The sequence below is a fragment of the Mustelus asterias genome, chromosome 8 (assembly GCF_964213995.1).
Source record: "Mustelus asterias chromosome 8, sMusAst1.hap1.1, whole genome shotgun sequence".
In the NCBI taxonomy this organism is placed as follows: Eukaryota; Metazoa; Chordata; class Chondrichthyes; order Carcharhiniformes; family Triakidae; genus Mustelus; species Mustelus asterias.
The window spans coordinates 98408689-98423212 of NC_135808.1; positions in this window are offsets into that span (position 1 = coordinate 98408689).

A 14524-nucleotide genomic window follows, 5' to 3' on the forward strand; every position below is an offset into this window, starting at 1 on the left:
CTGATTGAGCTCTGATGACATCATTAAGTATTTCCAGGCCATTCGGTCCGAATTCATTTTTGTTCCCCACCCAAGCTTCCTTCCACCCAATTTCCTTCATCTAACCAAATCAACATATCCTTCTATTATTTTTTCACTCATTGTTAGCCTAGATTTTCCTCAAAAGCATCTTTGCTAGTTTTGAACTGCGCAACCTCCCAGAAGGAAAGTCGGTTTTAAACCGACTTGCTTTAACTAAGGTCGCACTTCAGCGTTAACATGCTGTCAGTGGCCTAAACAAGCTGAGGGTTTGACTTCGCCCCGAGTGAAAACAAAGTCTCACGCTTGAGAACTGCTGGCCAATCTGATTTGGCCTGACTACACACAATCATACAGCAGCCAACCAATTAGATATTCAGAGCCAGTCCAATTGTGCAGTGAGGACAGACAGCAGGTCCACTAACTCTATCCTTACCTCATGCGTTGGAAGCTCAGGCACCCAGACAGGCATACATTCACTGCATTCTAGTAACATCAGTCTGGCTATGTGAATTATGTTTTGAAAGTAAAACTGCTGATTTGACCCCCTGAAAATCTGCAACTGCTATAGATAGGCTGGAAATTTGGGCAAAGAAATGGCAGATGGAGTTCAATCCTGATAAATGCGAAGTGATGCATTTTGGTAGAAATAATGTAGGGAGGAGCTATACGATAAATGGCAGAACCATAAAGGGTGTAGATACGCAGAGGGACCTGGGTGTGCAAGTCCACAGATCCTTGAAGGTGACAGCACAAGTGGTGAAGAAGGCATATGGCTTGCTTGCCTTTATAGGACGGGGCATAGAGTATAAAAGTTGGGGTCTGATGTTGCAGATGTATAGAACGTTGGTTCAGCCGCATTTGGAATACTGTGTCCAGTTCTGGTCGCCACACTACCAGAAGGACATGGAGGCTTTGGAGAGAGTACAGAGGAGGTTTACCAGGATGTTGCCTGGTATGGAGGGGCTTAGTTATGAGGAGAGATTGGGTAAACTGGGGTTGTTCTCCCTGGAAAGACGGAGGATGAGGGGAGACTTAATAGAGGTGTATAAAATTATGAAAGGCATAGAGAGGGTGAACGGTGGGAAGCTTTTCCCCAGGTCGGTGGTGATGTTCACGAGGGGTCATAGGTTCAAGGTGAAGGGGGGAGGTTTAACACAGATATCAGACGGACATATTTTACACAGAGTGTGGTGGGGGCCTGGAATGCGCTGCCAGGCTAGGTGGTGGAGGCGGACACACTGGGAACGTTTAAGACTTATCTAGATAGCCATATGAACGGAGTGGAAATGGAGGGATACAAAAGAATGGTCTAGTTTGGACCAGGGAGCGGCACGGGCTTGGAGGGCCGAAGGGCCTGTTCCTGTGCTGTATTGTTCTTTGTTCTTGTTTGTTTGCTATTGCTACCACTGTGTAACATCACAGTGCAAAAAACAAGTTGAATGTTTAGCTCAAGGATACCTTGCTGCAAGTTCTCCTCCATGTCACCCAGGCAGTCCTGTTCCGGCAGTGGCAACAGGAGACCCTCCTGCCTGACCAAGGTGACCTGGATGGAAATTGGTGCAGCGATGAGCTGCCATAGGATCCATTAATTAAATTGGATCCAATGCTGTAAAAGTGTCAACAACCTCTTGTGCTCCACAAGGGTAAGTGGTACAGTATAGTCACTGCAAAGAGGCACTTGCAATGGCATCAAACCATAAAAATGTAAGAATGCTGAAGTTTAAATTCTAGGCTCAACAGCAAGTTGAGCATGTGGGGTCCTCTTGGAATTTGCTGATTGAATTTGTCTGTCCTCACTGCACAATTGGACAGGCTCTGAATATCTAATTGGTTGGCTGCTGTATGATTGTGTGTAGTCAGGACAAATCAGATTGGCCAGCAGCTCTCAAGCGTGAGATTTTGTTTTCACTCGGGGCGAAGTCAAACCCTCAGCTTGTTTAGGCCACTGACAGCATGTTAACGCTGAAGTGCGATCTTAGTTAAAGCAAGTCGGCTTAAAACCGACTTTCCTTCTGGGAGGCTGCGCAGTTCAAAACTAGCAAAGATGCTTTTGAGGAAAATCTAGGCTAACAATGAGTGAAAAAATAATAGAAGGGTATGTTGATGGGGTTAGATGAAGGAAATTGGGTGGAAGGAAGCTTGGGTGGGGAACAAAAATGAATTTGGACCGAATGGCCTGTAAATACTTAATGATGTCATCAGAGCTCAATCAGCAAATTCCAAGAAGACCCGAACATGGAACATGTGGACTGAATGTGTGGGTGCCAGTTCATGCTGTGGAAGTTGTACTTCTTGCAGAAAGTGCATGTGTGGAGCACTCTTCTGGAGGCGATATTAACTATCATAAACCTGCATGTGCTCCTCAAGTGGTTTGCTGTGCATTGAGATACTTAATCCTTCTACTTGCTTGCAGGACAAAAGAGCACATTTTATCAAGCAGCACTTGATTGGTGGCAGGGTCCCTGACCTCTGCAGAGCAGGAGGCAGCTAACTTGGCCAGGAAGACAGAGAGGCCGATGTGTCAAGAAAATAAAGAGAGGATTTCTCCAACTTGGTGTCAAGAACTGGGCATACGGAAGACAAGTGTAACACTGCACAAGGAAATGGGAATATGCATTACCTGAAGCTAATTCTTTGTATTCTCCACTACCAGGTCCCCACAGTCAAGAAACATGTTGCCTACAGTCTACTGCAAGCCAGAACTCCATCTTTAAGGATAATAACACAGAACATTCAAAGGATGCACTGTCACATCATTCTCCTGCACCCTGTAACAACATAGAGGCAGCCATCTTGATGGGAATACATTAACAATTATGCTCAAGGTCACAATCTGGTTAAAACCTTACAAACACATCACAGCAGCTGACAAATCCCTGACAATCGGAGCACTGCTGGAGAACTAGCCCATGCTAAGCTGATAACATGCCACTGGGCCGGGAACATATACCAGAGATGCCAGAGACTCTGAGTGAATGGTGGAGAATTAGTTCTGTCAAGACTCTGGCGCGCACCATGGAGAACCAGGTATAGCAGGCTCGGACCTGGATTCTATCACTCTGACCTATACACCATTGGGTAGGTGAGATCAGGGTCAAGGCACTTTCACCACCTTGCAGGTGCCCCTTCTCCTTTTGGAGTCAGGCAGCTGCCATCGAGCATTGACAAGGAGGAACGCCAAGAATCTGCCTCAGGGGCATGATTAGAGTGTTCTAAGGGTGAAATAAAAGCAGAAAGTGCTGGAAAAACTCAGTAGGTTATTTCAAGCAATGGAGCATAGCACTCAGAAGCAGCCTCCACCTCAGCTGCAGATGTCGCGGTCATACCAATGTAGTGGTAGAAGACATATGGACAAAACCTTCGAATAGCACAAAGGAGGCACAGGTGTCCAATCATTCTATGACATTGTGAATTTGCATGTAAATATTTTGGGGGGATTTTCTGCCCCCATTTTCGACATACAGGAATGGTGGCGGGGGCAGAGAATCAAGGGGGAGTCCCAAACCAGCTTTTATGCCAGCGGGATTTTGCAGCTCCATTGTCCCTGCCCCGCTAGTGCAATGATGGTGGTGAGGTGGGGTTCGTGTCTGGGGTGGGAGGGCGGCAGTTCCATGGTGAGGGGGGCAGGGTGGGTTCCGTGGTGGGGTGTGGTTCTTTTAGTCTATTATTTTTTTGATGTCCCAATCTGTCAAAAGACAAGGTTGCTGGTGGGGCAGATCATGCAGAGCCCGCCCCACCATTGTGACGTTGTGGGACCCGCCTCCTTCATTTCTTTTGATTATGTCTCAAAACATATGGCAAGAAAAGGCGACAGTGCAGCCAACGGGCTACACTCCACTTTTCCCACCTGAGTTGACAATTAGTCAAAAGATGAGAAAATTCCACCCATTGTTTTGAGCACTTTGATTATGTGTGTTGAATGGTCATGTTGGGACTTTTGAAATCAGGGGTGGAATTTTCCCCAAAATTTTCCAAGTGTCATAACGGCGAGAAAACGGGAATCCTCCACACCGATATCTTCGGCGAGCTCGGCACTGCAATCTTCTGGCGCTATGTCACTTTTTTTAACAGCCGGGAGATTTGCGCCGGGGTGGGGGGGGTCAGAGCATAAATACGCTGGTGAAGCTGGCTTCAGAGCGCTCAAGTGCCATTGCACAGGGTACCTCTGTCATTAACACAGGACACCTCACACCACCACCAGCCCCCCGCCATGTACATTGAAACCACCACCACCCACCCCCCCATCAGTGGTATTGTTACACCCCACACCGACATGGGTCACCAGCGTCAAGGCATCAGGACCCTCCTGAATTCATTAAAAGCACAATCAAATCTGTCATTAGAATCAATATCACATTGAGAGGGACTGTGATAACTCTTACTGAATAACAGCTTGCTCAGAGGATATCACCTGGCAGACCCCCAACTTGCCCCCCCCGCCGCCCCATCATTGTGCATAGTCGGCCCCTTCAAGCATAGCACCACCCCCTCAGGCCCAAACCCCTTGGCACTGACCCGGCACACTTACAGTGCCCAATGGGTGCCCTGGCAGGTACTGCCCAATGGGTACTGCCCAGCCATTCCCCCAACCATGCAGGGACTTCAATGGCGTCTGATCCTGGCATGGCCAATGTGCCTAGTCTCCACTATTACAGAGCAGTAGTGATTCTCGTCAGTGTGACATCTCGCCGCTGAGATTGGAAGCATCCAGAGGGGAAGCAGCCGTGTCAGGCCTGCCAACTAAATGCAAATGCAGGCTGTCTAATATTAATGAGCTTCAAGTTCTTTGTGGGTGCGAAGCCATTCTCACTGGTAAAATGGGGCCGGAAAAATAGCCAGGCGCAAATTGGATTTTGGCTTCTCACACTATCTTCCCGGTTCACCATGCTGATCGACGGGCACAGTGAGCTAGTAAGATAGTACCCAAGATCTTTAAAGGGCTTGGTAGTTCATTGAAACTCACTGATGGCTGATGTGGGGATTATAAACAAACAATTTATTGTTTAGCTTTGTTGTGGTAAATCTGACCTTGAAATAAATTTCTATGTTTGTCAATCTTTATTAGATCAGGAGAGTGGAAACGTGCTGGCAAGCTAGCATACATAGCTCAACCTCTTATCACCCCCCAGAAGTTGTGGGCTCAGCAGTGTCTGTCGATGAGGCAATCCATATTTTGCATGTGAATGTATAGAGTTCTTAGCCAATCCCTCCCTGGACTGGAGAGTGGGTGAATGAGTCTTTTGCGACCTCGAAGTCAGAAATGTGTGAAGCTTTGACAGAACATGGGCTTTTCATATCAATGGCCTGAAGCCTTTCCGCTCCTAGGTGCCATAGGTCATGGGCCCGTAAGTTGCTTTGGAGGGAGTGTACGGATGTGTTGGCACTTCCATAGCGACATTGCTCATGGAAGAAGTTAAGAGATGCTTCAGGGGCCTCACTTTGGCTAAAATCTGGATGGAATGAGTGTGTCACAGGCCTATTTGGTGCGTTTCTCCCTCACTATGGTGTCTGCAGCTGGAGTAGCACCATGCATCACCTCAGGGTCTTCTGATTCTTCCCATTCATCCTCATCTGAGGATAAATTCAGTTCCTCCATCTAGATGGCAATTATTCTCCTGTTTGCTGCACTAAGTGACATAAGGTGCAGGAGACCACAGAGACTCTCTGTGGTGTGTACTGAAGCATTCTGTCTGAGCGATCTGGGCAACAGAATCTCAACCAACGTCCAACGATCCTTTACATTGTTGCCCTTGTTGAAGCCTCTGCTGGGATCTGCACAGGCAATATGAGGCAGACCTTCTGAGGATATCACCTGTCAGTGAGGAGCCAACCCTGCAGTTGTGCAAGGGGAGCAAACAACTGTGTACAAGAGAATGTACATGTCATGAGAGCTCTCTGGGAAGTGCATATACACCTGAAGGATTTGTTTCTGGTTATAACAAAGCAGCTGCACGTTAATGAATGAGACACCTTTTGATTTATGAATGCTGCTGGGTGTTCTCAGAAAGCTCTCAGCACATATGTATAATCCCCTGTTACTTGTGAAAATGTAGCTTCAGAGCTGAATCCAACAGCTCTGGCTGCCTGGTTCTGAGACTGTGGGGAATCACACCAAATCATCAGTCCTTTTGAACGTGGTGTTGGTGAATTCCCTTATGCATCTGTGTGTGGCTGACATGTCCCCCATGGAGCCCTGGAATTACCTGAAGGCATAGAAATTCAAGGCTACTTTTAAGTCACTGACATAGAATCATAAAATCTCTACAGTGCAGAAGGAGGCCATTCAGCCCATCAAGTCTGCACCAACCACAATCCCACGCAGGCCCTATCCCCATAACCCCATGCATTTACCCTTGCTAGTCCCCCTGACACTAAAGGGCAATTTAGCATGGCCAATCACCTAACACATCTTTGAACCATGGGAGGAAACCGGAGCACCTGGAGGAAACCCACGCAGATGCGGGGAGAATGTCCAAACTCCACACAGTGACCCAAGGCTGGAATTGAACCTGGGTCCCTGGCGCTGTGAGGCAGCAGTGCTAACCACTGTGCCACTGTGCTGCCCCAACCACTGTGCCACTGTGCCCCCCATTCCTGGATGACCTCCCATTCCACAGGACCATAGGTCACCTTGCAGAAGCTAACATTGGTCAGTGACTGTCTGCTGTGACATCTTGAACCATCTTTGATACCCCTCAAATTTTATATTTTGCTGTGGTGGAATTTGAATCTGAGTCCCAGACCTTGTCCTGTGCCTCTGAATTACTAGCCCAGTGACAATACCATTATGCCATTATCTCCACTGTGCACAAGTGCACAGGACCCATCTGTCTCTCTGAAGTGAACTGCAGACAAGGCCAGCAGAGATCTGGTCAGTGCAGCAGATTTGACCGTTCTCCTTGACTGGATGACTGTGAACCAATGGTGACCCCACTGCTGGGCATCAACCATTCCCTGGTCTTCGCCCATTGCACTATGGCTGATTCACTTCTCAACCTGGTCTCCAACCACCTCTTCCAGATGTCACAACTGTTTCCCTGGACTCTGACACTGGTGCTATAAGCAATCATCCTGCACCCTCCCTCAGTCACCACTGACCTTCTTTCTATTACCCTCCACTCTCCCACCATCATCCTAGCCCTGCTTTCTGTGATCCTCATGCCACCCACATCACCCTTGTCAACCTAGAGCTGCAAAACTGTCACCATTGAGTTGCTCCCCAGCACTTTAGATCTGATGCCATCATTGTTGGCCTGTGGACCGTCCTCCTGGATCCTCCCTCTATCACCCTTGACCTGTTCTTGGATACTCTCGACTCTGGATACTCTTGAGTTTTTTGAAGGGGTAACCAAGAAGGTAGATGAGGATAGAGCAGTTGATGTTGTCTACATGGACTTTAGCAAGGCCTTTGACAAGGTACCGCATGGTAGGTTGATGCATAAAGTTAAATCTCACGGGATCCAGGGTGAGGTAGCTAAATGGATACAAAATTGGCTTCTTGACAGAAGCCAGAGGGTGGTTGTAGAGAGTTGTTTTTCAAACTGGAGGCCTGTGACCAGCAGTGTGCTTCAGGGATCAGTGCTGGGCCCACTGTTACTTGTCATTTATATTAATGATTTGGATGAGAATATAGGGGGCATGGTTAGTGATGCACCATCAATCAAGCAAAGACTAGTTTGTACGCAAGAACAAATAGGCTTTTATTAGCAAAAGACTTGGAGCACACCCATGCCGATGAACTGGTCCAGAGACTGAGGCAGGGGGTGGGGAGCAGTCACCTTTATACCTGGACCAGGGGGGGAGGAGTCCCGGGCAGGGCCGGCAGGGACATGTCCAGGCATGTCACACACACAGGCAATAAGCTAACAGTGGTTTACCACATTCACCCCATGTTTTAAAAAAAGAGTCCGGCGGGGGTGAGGTGGGTGGAATGATATTTACAGAAGTACAAATTTACAAATTTCGTCTCTCTGGGGACTTGATCTGCCACAGCAACCGCCGTAGTGCCGGTTGTGGTGTCGGTTCCGGTGGCCGCGGTGTTGGTTCAGGCACCAGGTCGTAGTCGATCGAGTCATCTGTAGTCCCTTCCGATTGTCGGGGCGTAATGACTCACTGTGTTAGGGTGAATGAAGCTCTCCGTACTCCCACAGTCAAATAAACAGTTCGTAATGCGACCGTTTACCTCGATGTCCATCATGGACCTGGCGAGTTGGTGAGGCCTGGATTGGTCCAGCGTAATCGAAGCCACCGTTGGATTTTGCGGGTAGTCGCACGCGGCTGATGGCATCCAAGATGGCGGCCCGCACGGCCCACACGCGGCTGGTGGCGTCCAAGATGGTGGCCCTCACGGCTCACACGCGGCTGGTGGTGTCCAAGATGGCGGCCCACATGCAGCTGATGGCGTCCAAGATGGTGGCTCACACGCGGCTACCGGCGCCCAAGATGGTGGCCTCCGCGGGTCGCACGTGGCGCTACTGGGCTTGGAGGTCGATTTCGCTCTGCATACCTTCACGTAATGGCCCTTCTTTCCATGTCCGGAGCAGATCACATCCTTCACCGGGCAGCGTTGTCGGGGGTGCTTCCCCAGGCCGCAGAAGTAGCACTTCGGGCCTCCGGAGACTGCCACAGCGGTCGGGTCATTGATGGGACGTGGTGAGGCATAGGCCTGCGGCCCTCCCAAGTACAGAGGTGGCGGCGGCTGCGGTGTCCACGATGCACCCCCGTGGTCGGGGGTGTAGGCCTTGAGATTACAGAAGGCCACCTCTAACGAGTTGGCAAGCACCACAGTCTTTTGTAGGTCCAGCAGTCGTTGTCGGATATAGTTTGACCTGATACCCGTGACATAGGCATCTCTGATTAAGTCCTCAGTGTTTTGGGCGGCTGTTATGGCCTTGCAGTTGCAGGCCCTGCCAAGTGCTCGCAACGCACGCAGGAATTGATCGCCCAGTTCTCCTGGCTGTTGTCTGCGAGTAGCCAGATGTCTGGCGTAGATTTCATTAGACTGTTGTACTGGCCTTTTCAGCGTCTCTAATCATCGAGAATACTTGATCGCTTACCCGGGCGTGGAGCACGTGTAGCTTGTCGGTTTCGGTCCGGACGACGGAGGAGGAGGTGAGGAAAGTTTCGAAACAACGCAGCCAGTGATCGAAGCTGTTAGCGGCTCCTACAGCTTGAGGGTCCAGTTCTAGTTTATTGGGTTTTAGTATCTGCTCCATCCCAAAACTTTTGCTAATAAAATTGATGCACCATTAATCAAGCAAAGACTAGTTTGTACGCAAGAACAAATAGGCTTTTATTAGCAAAAGACTTGGAGCACACCCATGCCGATGAACTGGTCCAGAGACTGAGGCAGGGGGTGGGGAGCAGTCACCTTTATACCTGGACCGGGGACGGAGGAGTCCCGGGCAGGGCCGGCAGGGACGTGTCCAGGCATGTCACACACACAGGCAATAAGCTAACAGTGGTTTACCACAGTTAGTAAGTTTGCAGATGACACCAAGATTGATGGCATAGTGGACAGTGAAGAAAGTTATCTCCAATTGCAACAGGATCTTGATCAATTGGGCCAGTGGGCTGACGAATGGCAGATGGAGATTAATTTAGACAAATGCGAGGTGATGCATTTTGGTAGATTGAACCAGCGCAGGACTTACTCAGTTAATGGTAGGGCATTGGGGAGAGTTACAGAACAAAGAGATCTAGGGGTACATGTTCATAGCTCCTTGAAAGTGGAGTCACAGGTGGACAGAGTGGTGAAGAAGACATTCGGCATGCTTGGTTTCACCGGTCAGAACATTGAATACAGGAGTTGGGACGTCTTGTTGAAGTTGTACAAGACATTGGTAAGGCCACACTTGAAATACTGTGTGCAATTCTGGTCACCCTATTATAGAAAGGATATTATTAAACTAGAAAGAGTGCAGAAAAGATTTACTAGGATGCTACCAGGACTTGATGGATTGAGTTATAAGGAGAGGCTGAATAGACTGGGACTTTTTTCTCTGGAGCATAGGAGGCTGAGGGGTGATCTTATAGAGGTCTATAAAATAATGAGGGGCATAGATCAGCTAGATAGTCAATATCTTTTCCCAAAGGTAGGGGAGTCTAAAACTAGAGGGCATAGGTTTAAGGTGAGAGGGGAGAGATACAAAAGTGTCCAGAGGGACAATTTTTTCATACAGAGGGTGGTGAGTGTCTGGAACAAGCTGCCAGAGGTAGTAGTAGAGGCAGGTACAATTTTATCTTTTAAAAAGCATTTAGATAGTTACATGGGTACGATGGGTATAGAGTGATATGGGCCAAATGCGGGCAATTGGGATTAGCTTAGGGGTTTTTAAAAAAAAGGCGGCATGGACAAGTTGGGCCGAAGGGCCTGTTTCCATGCTGTAAACCTCTATGACTCTATCAACCTCACTGATGACTGCCTTCAATCACCTTTGATCTCCCTCTGTCATGCTTGAGCTGCCTTAATCAAAGATTGATCTTCCTGCTGTCATCTAGCTCCTTTCTGTTCCCAATAACACCAGAACCTGACTTCCCTTCCTCGGGCAGCCATGTTTCAGTCTCCTGGGGTAGCCGCTACCCAAGCTCAAAGCAACAACTCAGCTTCCCCCCCTTTGGTAAAACGAAGTTCCCCGTACAAAATCACAGCTCCTACTTATTTCAAATTCACCATGAAGATGACCTTGCTTGATGCACACCACCTTTAACCAGTTTTGAATCTGAACATACTTTTATCTAATTTGCTGCCAGCTTAATCACAAAAGTACAATTTAATTTGGCAACCATATGATTCAATGTGTATGTTGTGAGAATCTAAAGCATTGAAATGGGTTCCCACTGCTTACTCCAGGAGCCTCAATCCACTTTGACTCCACTGCCAACTTAATTCCCAACTTGCATCCCGCCATCGGGAAGCTGACATTTTGCCTCCCACACAATTAAGCGCTCTCACCCACCTCATTTCCCACTCACAGAAGCTTAACTAGATTCCACCCATTCTTTCATCTGGGATGAATTATTACTGGCTGGTTTGTTCTTGATTTTTAGTGAAATATGTTTCTCCTGGACTCTATTAATCACAATTTCAAATGTTTCCCATTGCTATTTTTTGTCAGTAAATAACTACAATTTATTTTTCATTTCTATTCTGATTCCCATTAAATCAGCTTTTGTTCAATTTATTACTGTCTTTTTCTGCTTGAACACTGGAGCCCATTCTGGTTTAGTTAAAACCCATCCACAGTGGGTTTCACTTTCTGATGCCAGTAAACCACAATTGCAGTGAATTATTCATCCCCTCAATTATCATTCCCCTATGATTAACCTTCTTTATTCTGCTCTTGCTTCCATCCCTCCCGCAATCTCCTAGACTGCTTCCTACTCCACAGTGCCAGTGTTAGAATTCTGGCTGTCCACCCCACAACATCTTTATCCTCACAGACAGCAAGAGCTTTCTATCTGTCAGACAGACAGGTCTAGTGGCTGTGGGACTTCTTTCTCTGTCTCCCCTTGGTTTCCTTTTTCTTGCTAATTGTCTCACTTTCTCCTTCCTGCATCAGAACTTTCCTTTGGAGTGTGACAAAAATATGGAGAAAGCTATCCAAAAATTCCTCCATCTAATTTTTGGAGTGGTCAAACTCATGCTCCAGATGTAAGCTTCTCAAGATGTTTATTGCTAAGTGCCAATCCAGTACACTTGTCAAATATTGCAGTCCAAATACATTGCCTGTGTTGCCATCTCTAACCTTTATCTTTTAATTGACAATATTTTATATCTATAACTAATATCATAGGAACCAAGACTAGAAGAGTCTTGTTTTATTTCATGTTTTCATTTACTTGTTGGCAAGTTGGAGCCGAAGTGCTGTTTCAGGTCCAGCAAAGAATCCATGGGCGCCCTCTGAAGACCATTCCCCCTATTCCAAGTGGCTTACTCCTACTGGCATGATTTAACGGCCATCCATTTTGCTTGCTTTGCTGAATTCCCACCTGGTAATAAAAATGGAGGCCCTGACCTGCATGTAACTTCCCCAACAGGGATAGCAGTGTCATTGATAGTAAAATTCACCACAGCCATAAATCTCCATGTTTAATACATACTCCAGACTACGATCTCAGCATCAACAAATGCATGAGTCAAATCACAAAATTTCAAAAGTTGAGTCACACCTGCAAGTTTACTGCAGGTGGGAAGAGTGCTGGGTTTTACCTCTATCCACCAAGTAAAAACTAGACACAATCTCCAAGATTTGGAGCAGATGCCTGTGGCCATTTAGGAAGCATCTGGGTACTGAGAGATTTGGATTTTCGCCTGTTTTTCAAAGCCTCCAGCAAGGACATCTATCCATAGCTGGCAAAGTTCATTTTAATCTATACATGCAGTCTCGTTGAAATTGCTGCAATGTTTTACCTTGCAGCCTGAGCAGGAGGCAAAATTGAGGTCCTTGCCAAGTCAATCCAGCAGAATTGAATTCGCAGTTCTAAGACAAATTCTCATTTTTAAAATTTTCTTTGTCGAATCAGAAGAACTCCTCCAGACCCCAGAAAGAAGCTTCTAGTTCCTCTGCCACAAATCATTCCCCAAGCCAAGGGATTCCCCTGGGGAAACTCACCAGCCAATCCTGTTACTTACCTACTGCCAGCAGATAGCTTCACACCAATCACCAAATGCTAGAACTGTACCATTAATAAGAACTCTCCACTAGATTTTCCATCTTGATACAGCACAATTCTGTCTGTAACAGGACAGGAGATGGATCACAGAACCATTCCACCAGTAGTGACAGCAAACTTTGAAAATATCTTCCTATCTTTAGGTAGATATATTTAAATTATAGACAGGAAAGTGTCAATGTGCCCATTTTAAACAGCTGAACAGCATTCTGCAGTGCTGAGTCTTCCCAGTGCAACTCCCAATGCAGTATGCTTTCATACAGGGTGGAGTACAATGCATCCCCTTAATGAGTGCATGTCTCTCTGTAATTACCATTTCCAGCAAAGTGTCTATTTTGCCATGGCTTCCACCATTGATGTGACAATGTGAAGGTAGGATCCCCTCCACCTGTTTGGGCCCTCAGGCCTTATGTGCCCATTTGGAAACACAAAAGAGAGTGAGACATGGAACCATGGTCCTAAATGGCCACAGGCATCTGCTCCAAATCTTGAAGATTGTGTTTGAGTGGTGACAGGTCCTCAGTAGCACTATGGCTCTGAGCCTTTCTGAGGGACCAAGGAGTGGCCAATGTTCAGGAGCAACATGTATCCTGAGGCTTTTTAGCTGATTTGTCTGCTGGAGGGTTTGAGTACCAAGAGGCATATCCTGAGGGTTGGGGTAGTACTCACCTTGTAAATTAAGTCATTAAACCTTTTCCTGCAGTAAATCTATGATCTTCTGACCATGCTCTGACAGTGACAATGATGTCCATCCACATTTGCTTGGTCCACAAGGCTAGCTTCATCCTGCCACCGTCTGGTAAGAGGACATCCCTCTTCCTCTGCCTCCAGCATCACCAACGCCGGCATCTCCACATCATGTCCAGCATCACCTCCAGGTCAGCATTTGAAAACTGAGGAGTTTCCCTGTTTCAGTTTTCCTGCGACATTGTGCAATTTAAGTTTCCTATGACCTTTCACTGTGCAGTTGCAGCAGCAATGGCTGTCGTGGTTAAAAGTCAGACCCACACTTGATCTCTGCTTTAAATATACGCAATAACCACAGCCCTCTCGAGTAGAAAATTCTAAAGATTCACACACATCCTCTGTGTAAAGAAACTCCTCCTCATCTCAGTCTTAGTTTTGAAATTGTGCCCACTGGTTATAGACTCCCAAACCAAGAGAAATATCCTACCTGCATCTACCCTGTCTATTCCTTTAAGTATTTTGTAGGTTTCAATGAAATCACCTCTCATTCTTCAAAACTCTGGATAACACAGTCCCAGTTTGCCCAATTTCTTTTCATAAGACAGTCAAGCCATCTTCAGAGCAAGTCCGGTGAACCTTTGTTGCATTCCCTCTATGGCAATAATATCCTTTCTGAGGTAAGGTGACCAAAACTGCACACAGTATTCCAGGTGCAGTATAATCAAGCTCCTTGGAACTGAAGCAAGTCCTCACTACTCCTGCAATCAAATCTTCTTGTAGCTTGCTGTACCTGCATGCTAACTTTCAATAACTTATGAACAAGGACACCAGATCCCTTTGTACATCAACACTTCCCAATTTCTTACCATTTAGGAAATACTCTGCATATCTATTCCTTCGACCTTCGGTATTGGAGATTTTAAATGGACTATCAAATTATAGTCAAAAGACCATCATGTATGTTTAATATCCTTTGTGCTGTCAGGAAGTCACTTTCCGAGTTACATCAGAGCTAAGATTTTCTGCTCTAGATAAATCCCAGTGTAAAGTTAATGGGGTGAGCTTTGTAACCTATTCTACAGCTGCAATCTTCAGCCAAACAATTTTCTGGTGTTGGGCTAATTTAAGGCTTGCAACTGGA